Here is a 16,528-nt window from a genome sequence, read left to right as displayed (position 1 = left end):
TAGAGACAAAATAATCACCTGTGGAATTGGGACAATAGATGTAGAAACATAGAAAATAGGTGCAGGAGTAGGCCATTCGGCCCTTCAAGCCTGCACCGCCATTTATTATGATCATGGCTGATCATCCAACTCAGAACCCGCCCCAGCCTTCCCTCCATACCCCCTGACCCCCGTAGCCACAAGGGCCATATCTAACTCCCTCTTAAATATAGCCAATGAACTGGCCTCAACTGTTTCCTGTGGCAGCGAATTCCACAGATTCACCACTCTCTGTGTGAAGAAGTTTTTCCTAATCTCGGTCCTAAAAGGCTTCCCCTCTATCCTCAAACTGTGGCCCCTCGTTCTGGACTTCCCCAACATCGGGAACAATCTTCCTGCATCGAGCCTGTCCAATCCCTTTAGGATCTTATACGTTTCAATCAGATCCCCCCTCAATCTTCTAAATTCCAACGAGTACAAGCCCAGTTCATCCAGTCTTTCTTCATATGAAAGTCCTGCCATCCCAGGAATCAATCTGGTGAACCTTCTTTGTACTCCCTGTATGGCAAGGATGTCTTTCCTCAGATTAGGGGACCAAAACTGCACACAATACTCCAGGTGTGGTCTCACCAAGGCCTTGTACAACTGCAGTAGTACCTCCCTGCTCCTGTACTCGAATCCTCTCGCTATAAATGCCAGCATACCATTCGCCTTTTTCACCGCCTGCTGTACCTGCATGCCCACTTTCAATGACTGGTGTATAATGACACCCAGGTCTCGTTGCACCTCCCCTTTTCCTAATCGGCCACCATTCAGATAATAATCTGTTTTCCTATTTTTGCCACCAAAGTGGATAACTTCACATTTATCCACATTAAATTGCATCTGCCATGAATTTGCCCACTCACCCGACCTATCCAAGTCACCCTGCATCCTCTTAGCATCCTCCTCACAGCTAACACTGCCACCCAGCTTCGTGTCACCCGCAAACTTGGAGATGCTGCATTTAATTCCCTCATCCAAGTCATTAATATATATTGTAAACAACTGGGGTCCCAGCACTGAGCCTTGCGGTACCCCACTAGTCACCGCCTGCCATTCTGAAAAGGTCCCGTTTATTCCCACTCTTTGCTTCCTGTCTGCTAACCAACTCTCCACCCACACCAATACCTTACCCCCAATACCGTGTGCTTTAAGTTTGCACACTAATCTCCTGTGTGGGACCTTATCAAAAGCCTTCTGAAAATCCAAATATGCCACATCCACTGGTTCTCCCCTATCCACTCTACTAGTTACATCCTCAAAAAATTCTATGAGATTCGTCAGACATGATTTTCCTTTCACAAATCCATGCTGACTTTGTCCGATCATTTCACCGCTTTCCAAATGTGCTGTTATCACATCCTTGATAACTGACTCCAGCAGTTTCCCCACCACCGACGTTAGGCTAACCGGTCTATAATTCCCCGGTTTCTCTCTCCCTCCTTTTTTAAAAAGTGGAGTTACATTAGCCACCCTCCAATCCTCAGGAACTAGTCCAGACTCTAACGAGTTTTGAAAAATTATCACTAATGCATCCACTATTTCTTGGGCTACTTCCTTAAGCACCCTGGGATGCAGACCATCTGGCCCTGGGGATCTATCTGCCTTCAATCCCTTCAATTTACCTAACACCACTTCCCTACTAACATGTATTTCGCTCAGTTCCTCCATCTCACTGGACCCTCTGTCCCCTACTATTTCTGGAAGATTATTTATGTCCTCCTTAATGAAGACAGAACCAAAGTAATTATTCAATTGGTCTGCCATGTCCTTGCTCCCCATAATCAATTCACCTGTTTCTGTCTGCAGGGGACCTAAATTTGTCTTTACCAGTCTTTTCCTTTTTACATATCTATAAAAGCTTTTACAGTCCGTTTTTATGTTGCCTGCCAGTTTTCTCTCATAATCTTTTTTCCCCTTCCTAATTAAGCCCTTTGTCCTCCTCTGCTGAACTCTGAATTTCTCCCAGTCCTCAGGTGAGCCACTTTCTCTGGCTAATTTGTATGCTTCTTCTTTGGAATTGATACTATCCCTAATTTCTCTTGTCAGCCACGGGTGCACTACCTTCTTTGATTTATTCTTTTGCCAAACTGGGATGAACAATTGTTGTAGTTCATCCATGCAACCTTTAAATGCTTGCCATTGCATATCCACCGTCAATCCTTTAAGTGTCATTTGCCAGTCTATCTTAGCTAATTCACGTCTCATACCTTCAAAGTTACCCCTCTTTAAGTTCAGAACCTTTGTTTCTGAATTAACTATGTCACTCTCCATCTTAATGAAGAATTCCACCATATTATGGTCACTCTTACCCAAGGGGCCTCTCACGACAAGATTGCTAATTAACCCTTCCTCATTGCTCAATACCCAGTCCAGAATAGCCTGCTCTCTAGTTGGTTCCTCGACATGTTGGTTCAAAAAACCATCCCGCATACATTCCAAGAAATCCTCTTCCTCAGCGCCTTTACCAATTTGGTTCACCCAATCTACATGTAGATTGAAGTCACCCATTATAACTGCTGTTCCTTTATTGCACACATTTCTAATTTCCTGTTTAATACCATCTCCGACCTCACTACTACTGTTAGGTGGCCTGTACACAACTCCCACCAGCGTCTTCTGCCCCTTAGTGTTACGCAGCTCTACCCATATCGATTCCACATCTTCCCGGCTTATGTCCTTCCTTTCTCTTGCGTTAATCTCTTCTTTAACCAGCAATGCCACCCCACCTCCCCTTCCTTCATGTCTATCCCTCCTGAATATTGAATATCCCTGAACGTTGAGCTCCCATCCCTGGTCACTCTGGAGCCATGTCTCTGTGATCCCAACTATATCATAATCATTAATAACAATCTGCACTTTCAATTCATCCACCTTATTACGAATGCTCCTTGCATTGACACACAAAGCCTTCAGGCGCTCTTTTACAACTCTCTTAGCCCTTATACAATTATGCTGAAAAGTGGCCCTTTTTAATGCTTGCCCTGGATTTGTCGGCCTGCCACTTTTACTTTTCTCCATAGTACTTTTTGTTTCTACCCTCACTTTACACCCTTCTGTCTCTCTGCACTGGTTCCCATCCCCCTGTAGTGAACTAACCTCCTCACGCCTAGCCTCTTTAATTTGACTCCCACCCCCCAACCATTCTAGTTTAAAGTCACCTCAGTAGCCCCCGCTAATCTCCCTGCCAGGATATTGGTCCCCCTAGGATTCAAGTGCAACCCGTCCTTTTTGTACAGGTCACGCCTGCGCCAAAAGACGTTCCAATGATCCAAAAACTTGAATCCCTGCCCCCTGCTCCAATCCCTCAGCCACGCATTTATCCTCCACCTCATCGCATTCCTACTCTCACTGTCGCGTGGCGCAGGCAGTAATCCCGAGATTACTACCTTTGCGGTCCTTTTTCTCAACTCCCTTCCTAGCTCCCTATATTCTCCTTTCAGGACCTCATCCCTTTTCCTACCTACGTCATTGGTACCTATATGTACCATGACCTCTGGCTCCTCACCCTCCCACTTCAGGATATCTTGGACACGATCAGAAATATCCCGGACCCTGGCACCAGGGAGGCAAACTACCATCCGGGTCTCTGGACTGCGTCCACAGAATCGCCTATCTGACCCCCTTACTATCGAGTCCCCTATCACAACTGCTCTCCTCTTCCTTTCCCTACCCTTCTGAACAACAGGGCCAGACTCTGTGCCGGAGGCACGGCCACTGTCGCTTCCCCCGGGTAAGCTTTCCCCCCCAACAGTACTCAAACGGGAGTACCTGTTGTTAAGGGGCACAGCCACCGGGGTACTCCCTATAACCCGACTTTTCCCCTTCCCCTTCCTAACCGTGACCCACTTGTCTGCCTCCCGTGGCCCCAGCGTGATCACCTGCCTGCAACTCCTCTCTATCACCTCCTCACTCTCCCTGACCAGACGAAGGTCATCGAGCTGCAGCTCCAGTTCCGTAACGCGGTCCCTTAGGAGCTGCATCTCGATGCACTTGGCGCAGATGTAGACATCCGGGAGGCTTGGAGACTCCAGGGCCTCCCACATCCGACACCGAGAACAGCAAACTGCCCTCACACTCATACTGCCCCTCTCCTCAAATAACAACAGAAAATGAATGCCAAACTTTCCTCGCCCGTTTCTGCCTAAGCCCGTTGAGCCGAAGCCCTTAAGCCTTCACTCTGCTCCCGGCTCACTCCGCAGCCCGCAAACTACGCTGCCCGCTCTATGAGCCTCTGTTCCTTTTAAATCTGCCGCGCTGCACAGCCCGACGTCACACGCCTGCGCAGTCCCGCCTCTCAGAACGCCGTTGGAGAAAAAAAAAATAACGAAAATTTCAAAAATGTCTTTCTCGGCACTCCCACTCAGACTCTCAGACTCCTTCTTCGAATCGACCATGCACCCATATATTTATCTGTTCATTTTGACCTACAACCAAAGAATACTATTTGGAAATTAAATTCAAGTCTACTTGATGATCCCTATTTTAAGGAACAAATTAAAAAAGAAATTGGTCTTTATTTAGAATTCAATGATAATGGAGAGGTTTCACCTCTCATTCTATGGGATACTCTGAAGGCTGTCTTAAGAGGGAAGATTATAGAGATATCTTCACATAAGAAAAAAATAAGGAATAAAACATTAGAGGAATTACAAAATAAGCTGAAGGAACTAGAAAAAAAACACAAATTGAGTTTGGCACAGGATACACTAGAGGAAATTTAAAAAATTAGGAATGAAATTAATAGTTTGGCTACATAGGAAATTAGAAAAAATTTAATGTTTCTGAAACACTATGAAAGTGGACATAAATCTATGAAAATACTGGCGTGGAAACTGAAAAAAAAGATAGCAGAAAATACAATTCATAGAATAAGGGATCCAAGAACAAAAGTGATAAAAAAAATAAGCTAAATGAAATTCAAGAAGCCTTTGAAATGTTTTACAAAACTCTATATTCCAAAGTTCCAGGGGGAAGCACAACCCAAATTGACACCTTCCTGAATTCTTTAGAGTTACCCACTTTAAGCAAAGAACAAAATAGAACGATGACTACTGACACAACTGAAGCTGAACTAAAAACTGCAATTAGTAGGCTTAAATTAAGCAAGTCACCAGGATCAGATGGATATACGGCAGAGTGGTATAAAGAGAGTAGAAGTGAGTTAATTCCTGTTTTACTCCCCACACTGAACTGGGCTCCAAAAAAGGCACAAATGCCACCCAGCTGGAAGGAGGCGATAATCTCAGCTATAACTGCAAGAAAACAAGGATAAAATTGAATGTGGGCCATTTAGACCAATATCCGTTCTTAATGTGGATTATAGAATATTTACCTCCATCATGGCCAAACGATTAGAAGAGTTTCTACCCACACTGATACATAATGATCAGACAGGTTTTATACACAAGACAATATACGAAGGACACTGCACATTATGGATCATATTTTAAAAAATGAAATTGAAGCAATAGTGATAAGCGTGGACGCTGAAAAGGCATTTGATTCCGTTAATTGGAATTTTCTTTACAGAGTTTTACATAGATTTGGTCTACATGACACAACTATTAAAACTATACAGGCACTATATGACAATCCTACTGCCAGGGTTAAAATCAATGGATATTTATCTAATAGCTTTACCCTAGAAAAGGGCACGAGACAGGGTTGTGCACAGTCTCTGCTACTCTTTGCATTATATCTGGAACCATCAGCTCAATACATCAGACAAAATGAAGATATCAGGGGAATTACTATTAAAGGGACAGAGCATAAATCGGCCTGTTACGCGGATGACATTTTGATCTATCTAGGGCAACCAACATACTCTTTACCTAAATTGATGCAATCCTTTGAACAATATGGCCAATTATCAGGATACAAGATCAACATAGATAAAACCCAACTACTTTCATATAACTGTAGCCCACCAAGAGAAATTGAAAGTAGATATCCTTGGGCATGGCAAACAGAGTCTGTCAAATATTTGGGCATCATTATGCCAAAGGATTTGGCAAAATTATCAAAATGCAATTATCAGCCTATATATAAAAAATTAAGGAAGATGTAACAAGATGGAACCTAATTCCTTTTCTTGGTCTCAGTTCAAGGACTGAATCTATTAAAATGAATATACTGCCCAGACTACTATATCTCTTTCAGGCCCTACCAATAGAGATTAATCAAAATCAATTCAATGAATGGAACAAGATGCTATCAAGATATATATGGCAAGGTAAAAGGCCTGGGGTTCATCTCAAAACTTTGCAATTAGCCAGTGAAAAGGGGGGATGGGGCCTACCTTCTCTTAGAGATTATTATTTTGCAGCACAGTTGAGAGCTGTGACATGCTGGTGCAAACCATCATATGACGCTCAATGGAAAAACATTGAGGAGAGGATACTTTCCATCCCCATACAGGCAATTTTGGCTGATAACAACCTACAAAGTTACATAAATACTATTGATAACCCGTGGGTGAAATGGACTCTTAAAATATGGAAAACTATTGTAAAAGAATATAAACTAGAGAGAGACATTGCAATTCTTAAATAGTGTGCATATGAGTCAGATTTTACACCGAATAAAGTGGATGCTAGATTTAAGAACTGGACAGCTAAAGGAATAACAGCTATTTGCAATATAATGAAAGAAGGAACACTGTTCAGTTTTGAAATGCTCAAAGAGAAACACTTATTAGAAAAACAGGACTTTTACCGGTATTTACAGATGCAACAGTATGTTAATAGGACGGTTAAAAATGTAACCAAAGCAAGTACATGTCTGATAGAGCTATTTAGAAAAGCATATAATTCAGACAATGGTAGTAGAATAATTTCAAGCGTTCATAAGGGTTCGTCAAATCTTAAAACGTATTTGACTTCATACATTAAAACAAAATGGGAGAAGGAAGGAGGGATAATAATATCTGAGGAAGACTGGACAGTAATATGGAGGTATCAATAGAAGTGTTCCAGTTCACAGAAATGGAGGGAGTTCGGGTGGAAAAACTTGATAAGATATTTTATTACACCCTCTCAGAAATCCCATTGTAATAGTAACTCCCCTGCTTGCTGGAGAAATTGTGGAAATCAAGATGTAAACCATTATCATATTTTCTGGGAATGCCCCATTATCAAAGACTATTGGAGTGGGATACATAATGCCCTACAAGACATCTTTAAATGTCAAATACCCTTAGAGAGTAAGACCATATATTTTGGTTATATACCTCAAGAATGGTTGAAAAGAGATAAATATTTAATGAACGTACTGCTGGTGGCTGGTAAAAACACCCTTACCAGGAAATAGTTATCTCAGGAGATCTCAACTTTTAAGCGTATGGATGGAAATTACAATGGACATTTACAAAATGGAGAAGATAACAGCATCTGTTAATCATAAGTTGGAACAATTTTATTCATACTGGAAAAAATGGTTCACTTACATAACACCTCATTGGCCTGATTTTATTCTCACAAGTCAATGAATATGTTGTAAAAAAATAACTCCCTAACCCTAACTCTGTACATAGTTTTCTTCATTTGATTGTTCTTTCTTTCCTCTCCTTTCTATAAGTGTATACCTCAGATATATATTATGTGGAGATTTGTGACAAATATGATTATATGATATATAGAAACATAGAAACATAGAAAATAGGTGCAGGAGTAGGCCATTCAGCCCTTCGAGCCTGCACCGCCATTTATTATGATCATGGCTGATCATCCAACTCAGAACCCCGCCCCAGCCTTCCCTCCATACCCCCTGACCCCCGTAGCCACAAGGGCCATATTTAACTCATATATGTACAGTATCTGAAATACATCTCATGGAAATGTTTGTTTGATGATGAAATTCAATAAAAGATTAATTACAAAAAAAAAAGAGACATAGGAAACCTACAGCACAGTACAGGCCCTTTGGCCCACAAAGTTGTACCAAACATGTCCTTACCTTAGAGCTATCGAGGCTTACTCATAGCCCTCTATTTTTCTCAGCTCCATATTCCTATCCAGGAGTCTCTTAAAAGACCCTATCGTTTCTGCCTCCACCACCGCCGCCGGCAGCCCATTCCACACACTCACCACTCTCTGCGTAAAAAACTTACTCCTGACATCTCCTCTGTACCTACTTCCAAGCACCTTAAAACTACGCCCTTTCATGCTAGCCATTTCAGCCCTGGGAAAAAGCCTCTGACTATCCACATGACCAATGCCTCTCGTTGTCTTGAACACCTCTATCAGGTCACCTCTCATCCTCCATCGCTCCAAGGAGAAAAGGCCATCCCGCTGTAACCTCTGACAGCCCTCTGCACTATCCACAACACCCCCCAAAGTTTTTGTCATCAGCAAACTTACTAACCCATCCCTCCACTTCCTCATCCAGGTCATTAATAAAAATCACAAAGGGTAGGGGTCCCAGAACAGGGAGAGCGCACAAACAGTGGTGGGAATCGGATCCCAGTCAGTGATCGTTGGCACTGTAAAACAGTTTCACTAACTGCTATGCTGCTGTGCTGCCCGATACAGGAACTCTCAAATAATGGTGTGTCTACACTTCTCATTACTTCAGTAAGTTAGCTAACACCCACCCCAGCCACTCTCTCTTCTCCACTCCCATCAGGCAGAAGATACAAAACCCTGAAAGCATGTCCCACCAGGCTGAAGTACAGCTTCCATCGCACTGTTTAACAGTTGAATGGACCTTTTGTGTGATAAGAATTCACAAGGTTAATTCCCGGGATGGCGGGACTGTCATATGTTGAAAGATTGGAGCAACTGGGATTGTATACACTGGAATTTAGAAGGATGAGAGGGGATCTTATTGAAACATATAAGATTATTAAGGGATTGGACATGCTAGAGGCAGGAAGCATGTTCCAGATGTTGGGGGAGTCCAGAACCAGAGGCCACAGTTTAAGAATAAGGGGTAGGCCATTTAGAACGGAGTTGAAGAAAAACTTTTTCAGACAGAGGGTTGTGGTTCTGTGGAATGCTCTGCCTCAGAAGGCAGTGGAGGCCAACTCTCTGGATTCTTTCAAGAAAGAGTTAGATAGAGCTCTTAAAGATAGCGGAGTGAAGGGATATGGGGAGAAGGCAGGAAAAGGGTACTGATTGTGGATGATCAGCCATGATCACAGTGAATGGTGGAGCTGGCTTGAAGGGCTGAATGGCCTACTCCTGCACCTATTGTCTATTGTCTCTTATCAGTACAGCAGAGTACAGACCCTTAAGCTCACAATGTGGTGCCAACCTTTTAACCTACCCTAAAGTCAATCTAACCCTGGGGTTTCCAGCCTGGGATCCACGGATTCCTTGCTTAATGTATTGGTTAATGGCATAAAAAAGAAAGGCCGTGTACCAGGGTGTGGCCACTGTCGCATGTAGACAGCTACCTGGAGCCACAGGTGAGAGCGGAGTGTCCAGTGGGGGACCAAAAGTGAGTTAGCTGGCCCTGAGTGAACATGACAAAGCCCCTCCACCAGAGGAGGTACCCCTCCCTGGACACCCGCTACCCGATCACCAAGATACAGTGAAAAGCTTGTCTTGCAAACTGATCCAGTAGCTGCTCCCTAATGGTAGTAGTGAGAAGAGGGCAATGGGGGAGGGCCCGAGAGATAGACACCGCGTTCTGGAGGTGCTGCTTTTTGAAGATGTCCTCGATCGTGATGGAGCAGGCTGATTACAACACTTGCAGTCCCGGGCATTGGAGCTTCCATTCCAGGCTATGATGCAACCAGCTAAAGAAATTTGTAAGTCTTTTGTGACAAACCCGCTCTCCTAAAACTTCTAACGAAATAGTTGGCGTGCCTGCTTCACGATTGCATCAGTCTGTTGGTCCTCTGAGATGTTGACACACTCAGTAACTTAAACTCTTAAATTGCCTACTGCTGTTCCAAGTTTGTAGACTCGTGTGATTAAAAAAAAAATTATGTTGTACGGCAAAGGTTTGGGGGAAGGCACGACACTGGACATTAATCTCTCGTTGTGGCGGAGTTGCAGCGTGAACCTACTCGCATTCCTGGATGCAGGAACCGGGATCGAACAGGAACACATCTGCTGTAATTACTGGAGTGACCACCAGATGTCAGACGTGGTCCACTTGCCGCAAAGTCCACGTTGCCTTTTAGCACTCAAAATGCCGAAGGACTCCGAAAAATTCAAAGTATTTTTTTTTATTGACGTACATATATGCCATCATATACAACCCAGAGATTGATTTTCTTGTGGGCATACTCCATAAATCTATGGAATAGTAGCTAAATCAGAAACAATGAAAGACCACCTGACTCGGGTATTCATCCAATGTGCGGAAGACAACAAACCGCAAGTACAAAAAGAAGGAATAATAATAAATAAGTAAGCAATAAATATCGAGAGCATGTGATGAAAAGTGCTTGAAAGTGAGTCCACAGGCTTTAGAAGCATTTCACTGATGGGGCAAGTGGCGGTGAGTGAAGTTCTCCCCTTTGGGTGAGGAGACTGATGGTTGAGGGATTACAACTGTTCCGGACCCTGTTGGTGTGAGTGCTGAGGCTCCCATAACTTCTTCCTGATTGCAGCAGTGAGAAGAGAGCATCTACTGAACGGTGGGAGTCCCTGACAACGGATGCTGCTTTCCAACGACAGCATTTCATGTGGATGTGAGAGTGATGGACTGGGCCACATCCCCTACTTGGAGGAGGATTTTCCGTTCAAGGGTATCGGTGTTTCCATACCAGGCTGTGATGCAGCCAGTTAGTGTTCTCTCCACTACACACCAGGCAGCATATGGAAATGAATGAACAGTCAACGTTTTGAACCAGGACCCTTCATCAGGACTGGAAATGTATGGAGGAGAAGTCAAAAAACATGCTGCCTTTCTCCAGCATCCAACCCCAGTGACGCGTCTGGCGAGACTTTTCAATGCGCATGAGGACAGTTGCCTTCGCTTCGTGCACAGCAAGAGTCCAGATACAAGAGGAAGATGGTAGAACCACTATGAGGGGAGGCCACCCTTCCCCGAGAACTTTATATACCACATGATGGTGACTTGAGGATAAAGAGATAAAGGTTTAAAGATTAGCTTTGTTTAGACCATAAGATATAGGAGCAGAAGTAGGCAATTTGGCCCATCGAGTCTGCTCCACCATTCAACTATGGGAGAATACAATTCTTTCAGTCATCCCCACTCCCCTGCCTTCTCCCCATACCCTTTGTTGCCCTGGCTAATCAAGAACCTATCTATCTTTGCCTTAAATATACCTAGTGACTTGGCCTCCACAGCCGCTCGTGGCAACAAACCCCACAGATTTAGCACCTTCTGACTAATTTCTCCGCATCTCAGTCCTAAAAGGACATCCTTCAATCCTGAAGTTATGCCCTCTTGTCCTAGACTCTCCTACCATGGGAAATAGCTTTGCCATATCTAATCTGTTCCGTCCTTTTAACATTCGGAATCTTTTTACGACCAAAAGACCGTAAAACAGAAGAGCAGAATTAGGCCACTCGGCCCATCCAGGCTGATCCATCATTCCAACATGGTTGATTTATTTATGATCCCTCTCAACCCCACTCTCAGAATCAGAATCAGGAATTATCACCGGCATGTGTCGTGAAATTTGTTACGTTAGCAGCAGCAGTACAATGCAGTACATGACAAATATAGAAGGAAGAAAAAAATAAGTATATCGATTACAGTATATGTATATTGAATAGATTAAAAATAATGCAAAAACAGGTAATATATATTTTTAAAAAGTGAGGTAGTGTCCAAGGGTTCGCTGTCCATTTAGGAATCGGATGGCAGAGGGGAAAAAGCTGTTCCTGAATTGCTGAGTGTGTGCCTTCAGGCTTCTGTACCTCCTTCTTGATGGTAACAGTGAGAAAAGGGCATGCCCTGGGAGCTGGGGGTCCTTAATAATGGACGCTACCTTTCTGAGACACTGCTCCTTGAAGATGTGCTGGGTACTTTGTAGGCTAGTGCCCAAGATGGAGCCGACTAATTTTAAAATTTTCTGTTGATTCTTCTGATCTTGTGCAGTAGCTCCACCACCAGTGGTGCAGCCTGTCAGAATACTCTCCACGGTGTGGTCATCTAGTCTCCGCCAAACCATTTAAGCTGCCCACTTCCATCGACCTGCACCAGGAGTCTGCCCTCCATACCCCAACACCCATGTACCTATCCAAACTTTTCTTAAACATTGAAATTGCGTTCGCATGCACCACCTGCACTGGCAGCTCATTCCACACTCTCATGACCCTCTGAGTGAAGAACTTTCCCCTCATGTTCCCCTTTAACTTTTCACCTTTCACCTTAACCCATGACCTCTAGTTGTAGTCCCACCCAACCTCAGTGGAAAAAGCCTGCTTGCATTTACCCTATCGATATCACTCATAATTTGTATACATCTATCAAATCACCTCTCTATCTTCTACGTTCTAGGGAATAAAGTTCTAACCTATTCAATCTTTCCTTATAATTCAGGTCCTTCAGACCCGGCAATGTAAATTTTCTCTGTACTCTTTCAATCTTATTTACATCTCTCCTGTACGTAGGTGACTAAAACTGCACACAATACTCCAAATTAGGCCTCAAAGAAAGCATCGTGTTTGGATGCATCACGGCTCTGCTCTGCCTGTGACTGCGAGGAACTGCAGTAAGCCGTGGACACAGCTCAGTACATCTCAGGAACCAAACTTCCCTCCATGTCCACACTCCTCACTGCCTCGGCAAAGCCTCCAGCACAATCACAGACCCCACCCGCCCCGGGCGTTCTCTCTTCTCCCCTCTCCCAAGGTACACAAGCTTGAAAGCATGCGCCACCGGGCTCAAATACTGTTATCAGACCCGTGAATGGCTCTTGTCCTCACGCTGTACCTCGTTATGATCTTGCACTTTATTGTTTACCAGCACTGCCCTTTCTCTGTCACTGTTTCATTTCATTCTGCATTGTTATTCTTTTACCTTGTCCTACCTCAATGCACTGTGGAATGATCTGATCTGTGTGAACAGGGTGCAAGACAATCTTCTCGTGGCACCGTGCGGCAGATGACAATGATAAACCAATACTGTATCAATAATGTTGAAATGTGTCTCTGCTGCGCCTGCTCCTCTCCCTGGTCAGTACTTAACACCATAAGACAAAGGAGCAGAAGTCGGCCATTTGGCCCATCGAGTCTGCTCCGCCATTTTATCATGAGCTGATCCATTCTCCCATTTAGTCCCACTCCCCTGCCTTCTCACCATAACCTTTGATGCCCTGGCTACTCAGATACCTACCAATCTCTGCCTTAAATTCACCCAATGACTTGGCCTCCACTGCCGCCCGTGGCAACAAATTCCACAGATTCACCACCCTCTGGCTAAAAAAATTTCTTCGCATCTCTGTTCTGAATGGGCGCCCTTCAATCCTTAAGTCATGGCCTCTCGTACTAGACTCCCCCATCATGGGAAACAACTTTGCCACATCCACTCTTTCCATGCCTTTTAACATTCAAAATGTTTCTATGAGGTCCCCCCTCATTCTTCTAAACTCCAAGCAATACAGTCCAAGAGCGGACAAACGTTGCACGTACCTCTGGAGATGCAGGCCGCCATGTTATGTGGGATGGCCTCCTTTGCTTCAGAGCTTGTCAAGAGATCATCTGGGGTCTCATAAAACTCGCTCCAGAGGCCCAGCATCATCCAGAGCAAAACCAGGCACAGGCATCAACACTGGGGATTTTGTAGATGCTGGAACTCTTGACCAACGTACATAAAATTCCAGAGGAACTCAGCGGGTCAGGCAATATCCATGGAGAGTAAGTTTCAGGCCAAAACCCTTCCTCAGGACTGGAAGGGAGGGAAAAGAAGCCAGAATAGCGAGGTGTGGTGATGGGGAGTACGACTGGCAGGTGACAGGTGAGACCAGGTGAGGGGGAATGTGGCTGGGTGGGGGGTGGTGAAGTAAGATGCTGAGAGGACATTGGTGGACGAGGTAAAGGTCTGAAGAAGAAGGAATCTGATAGGAGGAGAGGCACCAGGGGCAGGTGAGAGGAAGAGGTAAGAGGGTAAGAAGAATGAGGAATGGAGGAGGGGTAGGAGTTACCGGAAGTTCGAGAAATCAATGTTCATGCCATCAGATTGGAATGGGAATGAGAAGTAGGATACCCTGCCTTCTGAGCTGGCCAGAGCAAACGTGCCCACACATCGTTAACCCTTCTCCTCACACACAGAGTAGCTGGTTGTGTCAGAAACCCGGGTTCATGGGGAAGGTTCACTTTTTGCATCTGCCAAAAGGTTAAAGTTCACCTAATCAGAATCAGGTTTCATAAAACCAGCACACGATGTGAAATTTGTTGTGTTTGCAGCAGCAGTACAACACAATATGTGATAGTAATGGGCTGTGAATGATAGTAAGTATCTATGAGTGGTGATATCCATTTAGAAATCAGATGGCAGAGGGGAAGAACCCCTTCCTGAATCGTTGAGTGTGTGTTTTGATACCTCTTCCCTGATGGTAGCAATCAGAAACAGGCATGTCCTGGATGATAATAGTCCTTACTGATGGACGCAACACACATCAAAATTGCTGGTGAACGCAGCAGGCCAGGCAGCATCTCTAGGAAGAGGTGCAGTCGACATTTCAGGCCGAGACCCTTCGTCAGGACTAACTGAAGGAAGAGCTAGTAAGAGATTTGAAAGTTGGAGGGGGAGGGGGAGATCCAAAATGATAGGAGAAGACAGGAGGGGGAGGGATGGAGCCAAGAGCTGGACAGGTGATTGGCAAAAGGGATATGAGAGGATCATGGGACAGGAGTTCCAGGGAGAAAGAAAAGGGGGTGAGGGGGAAACCCAGAGGATGGGCAAGGGGTATAGTCAGAGGGACAGAGGGAGAAAAAGGAGAGAGGGAGAAAGAATGTGTGTATATAAATAAATAACGGCTGGGGTACGAGGGGGAGGTGGGGCATTAGCGGAAGTTTGAGAAGTCAACGTTCATGTTTGCGTCTTACTGATGGATGCTGCCTTTTTGAAGCATTGCTCCTTGAAGGTGTCCTGGATGCTACAGAGGCTCGTGCCTGCGCTGGAGCTGACTGAGTTCAATCTTCTGCAGCTTGTTTTGATCCTGTGCAGTAAGGAGAGTGAGGTAGCCTGCCTCTGTGACGATCATCCAGTAGCTCTGACATCCACGGTGATGAAGTGTTTTGAGAGGTTGGCGGTGAAACATGTCAACTTCTGCCTGAGGTGCGACTTGGATCCGCTCCAGTTTGTCTACCAGCATCATAGGTCCACAGCAGATATCATCTTACTGGCTCTTCACTCAATCCAGGAACATCTGGACAGCAAAGGTGCATACAGCAGGATGTTCTTTATCAACGACAGCTCAGCATTCAATACCATCATCCCCTCAAAACTAATCAATAAGCTTCAAGAGCTTGGCCTCAATACCTCCCTGTGCAATTGATACCTTGATTTCTTCACTTGCAGACCCCAGCCAGTTTGGATTGGCAACATCTCCACAATCACCATCAGTGCAGGTGCACCACAAGGCTGCGCACTTAGCCCTGCTCTGCTTGCTCTACACTTACGACTGTGTGGCTGAGCACAGCTCCAACACCATGTTCCAGCTTGCTGACCACACCACTGTTGCAGGTCGAATCAGGAGGGAGACTGAACATCTGGCTACATGGTGTCACAACAACTACGTCTCACTCAATGTCAGCAAGACCAAGGAGCTGATTATTGACTTCAGGAGGAGGAAACCAGAGGTCTATGAGCCCATCCTCATTGGAGGATCAGAGGTGGAACAGGTCAGCAATCTTAAATTCCTCAGTGGTATCTTTTTAGAGGACCAGTCCTGGGCCCAGGACATAAGATCAGCTACGATGAAAACATGGCAGGGCCTTCACTTCCCACGGAGTTGCAAAGATTCCGTATGACATCTAAAACTTTGACAAACTTCTATAGCTGTGTGGTGGAGAGTATGTTGACTGGCTGCATCACAATACCAATCCCCTTGAACAGAAAATCTTCCAGAAAATAGTGGAAACAGCCCAGGTAACGCCCTCCCAACCGTTGAGCACATCTACAAGAAACATAGTCGCAAGAAAGCAGCATCCATCATCAGGAACTCCCACCATCCAGGTCATGCTCTCTTCTCGCTGCTGCCATCAGGAAGGAGGTACAGGAGCCTCAGGACTCACACCACCAGGTTTAGGAAGAGTTATTACCCCTCAATCATCAGGCTGTTGAACCAGAGGGGATAACGTCACTCAACTTCATTTTCCCTGTCATTGAAATGGTCCCATAGCCTATGGACTCACTTTCAAGGACTCTTCATCTCATGTTCTTGATATTTATTGCCTATTTATTTATTTATTTATTATTATTTCTTTCTTTGCATGGTTTGTTGTCTTTGGCACACTGGTTGAACGCCCAAATTGGTGCGGTCTTTTATTATAATTATTATTCAATTACAGATTCATTGAATATGTCCATGGATTGTATATGGTGACATTAAACTACATTTACTTTGAACTTCGTA

Source organism: Mobula birostris, chromosome 4 (assembly GCF_030028105.1).
Source record: "Mobula birostris isolate sMobBir1 chromosome 4, sMobBir1.hap1, whole genome shotgun sequence".
Classification (NCBI taxonomy): domain Eukaryota; kingdom Metazoa; phylum Chordata; class Chondrichthyes; order Myliobatiformes; family Myliobatidae; genus Mobula; species Mobula birostris.
Note: the sequence above shows the minus strand (reverse complement) of the source record.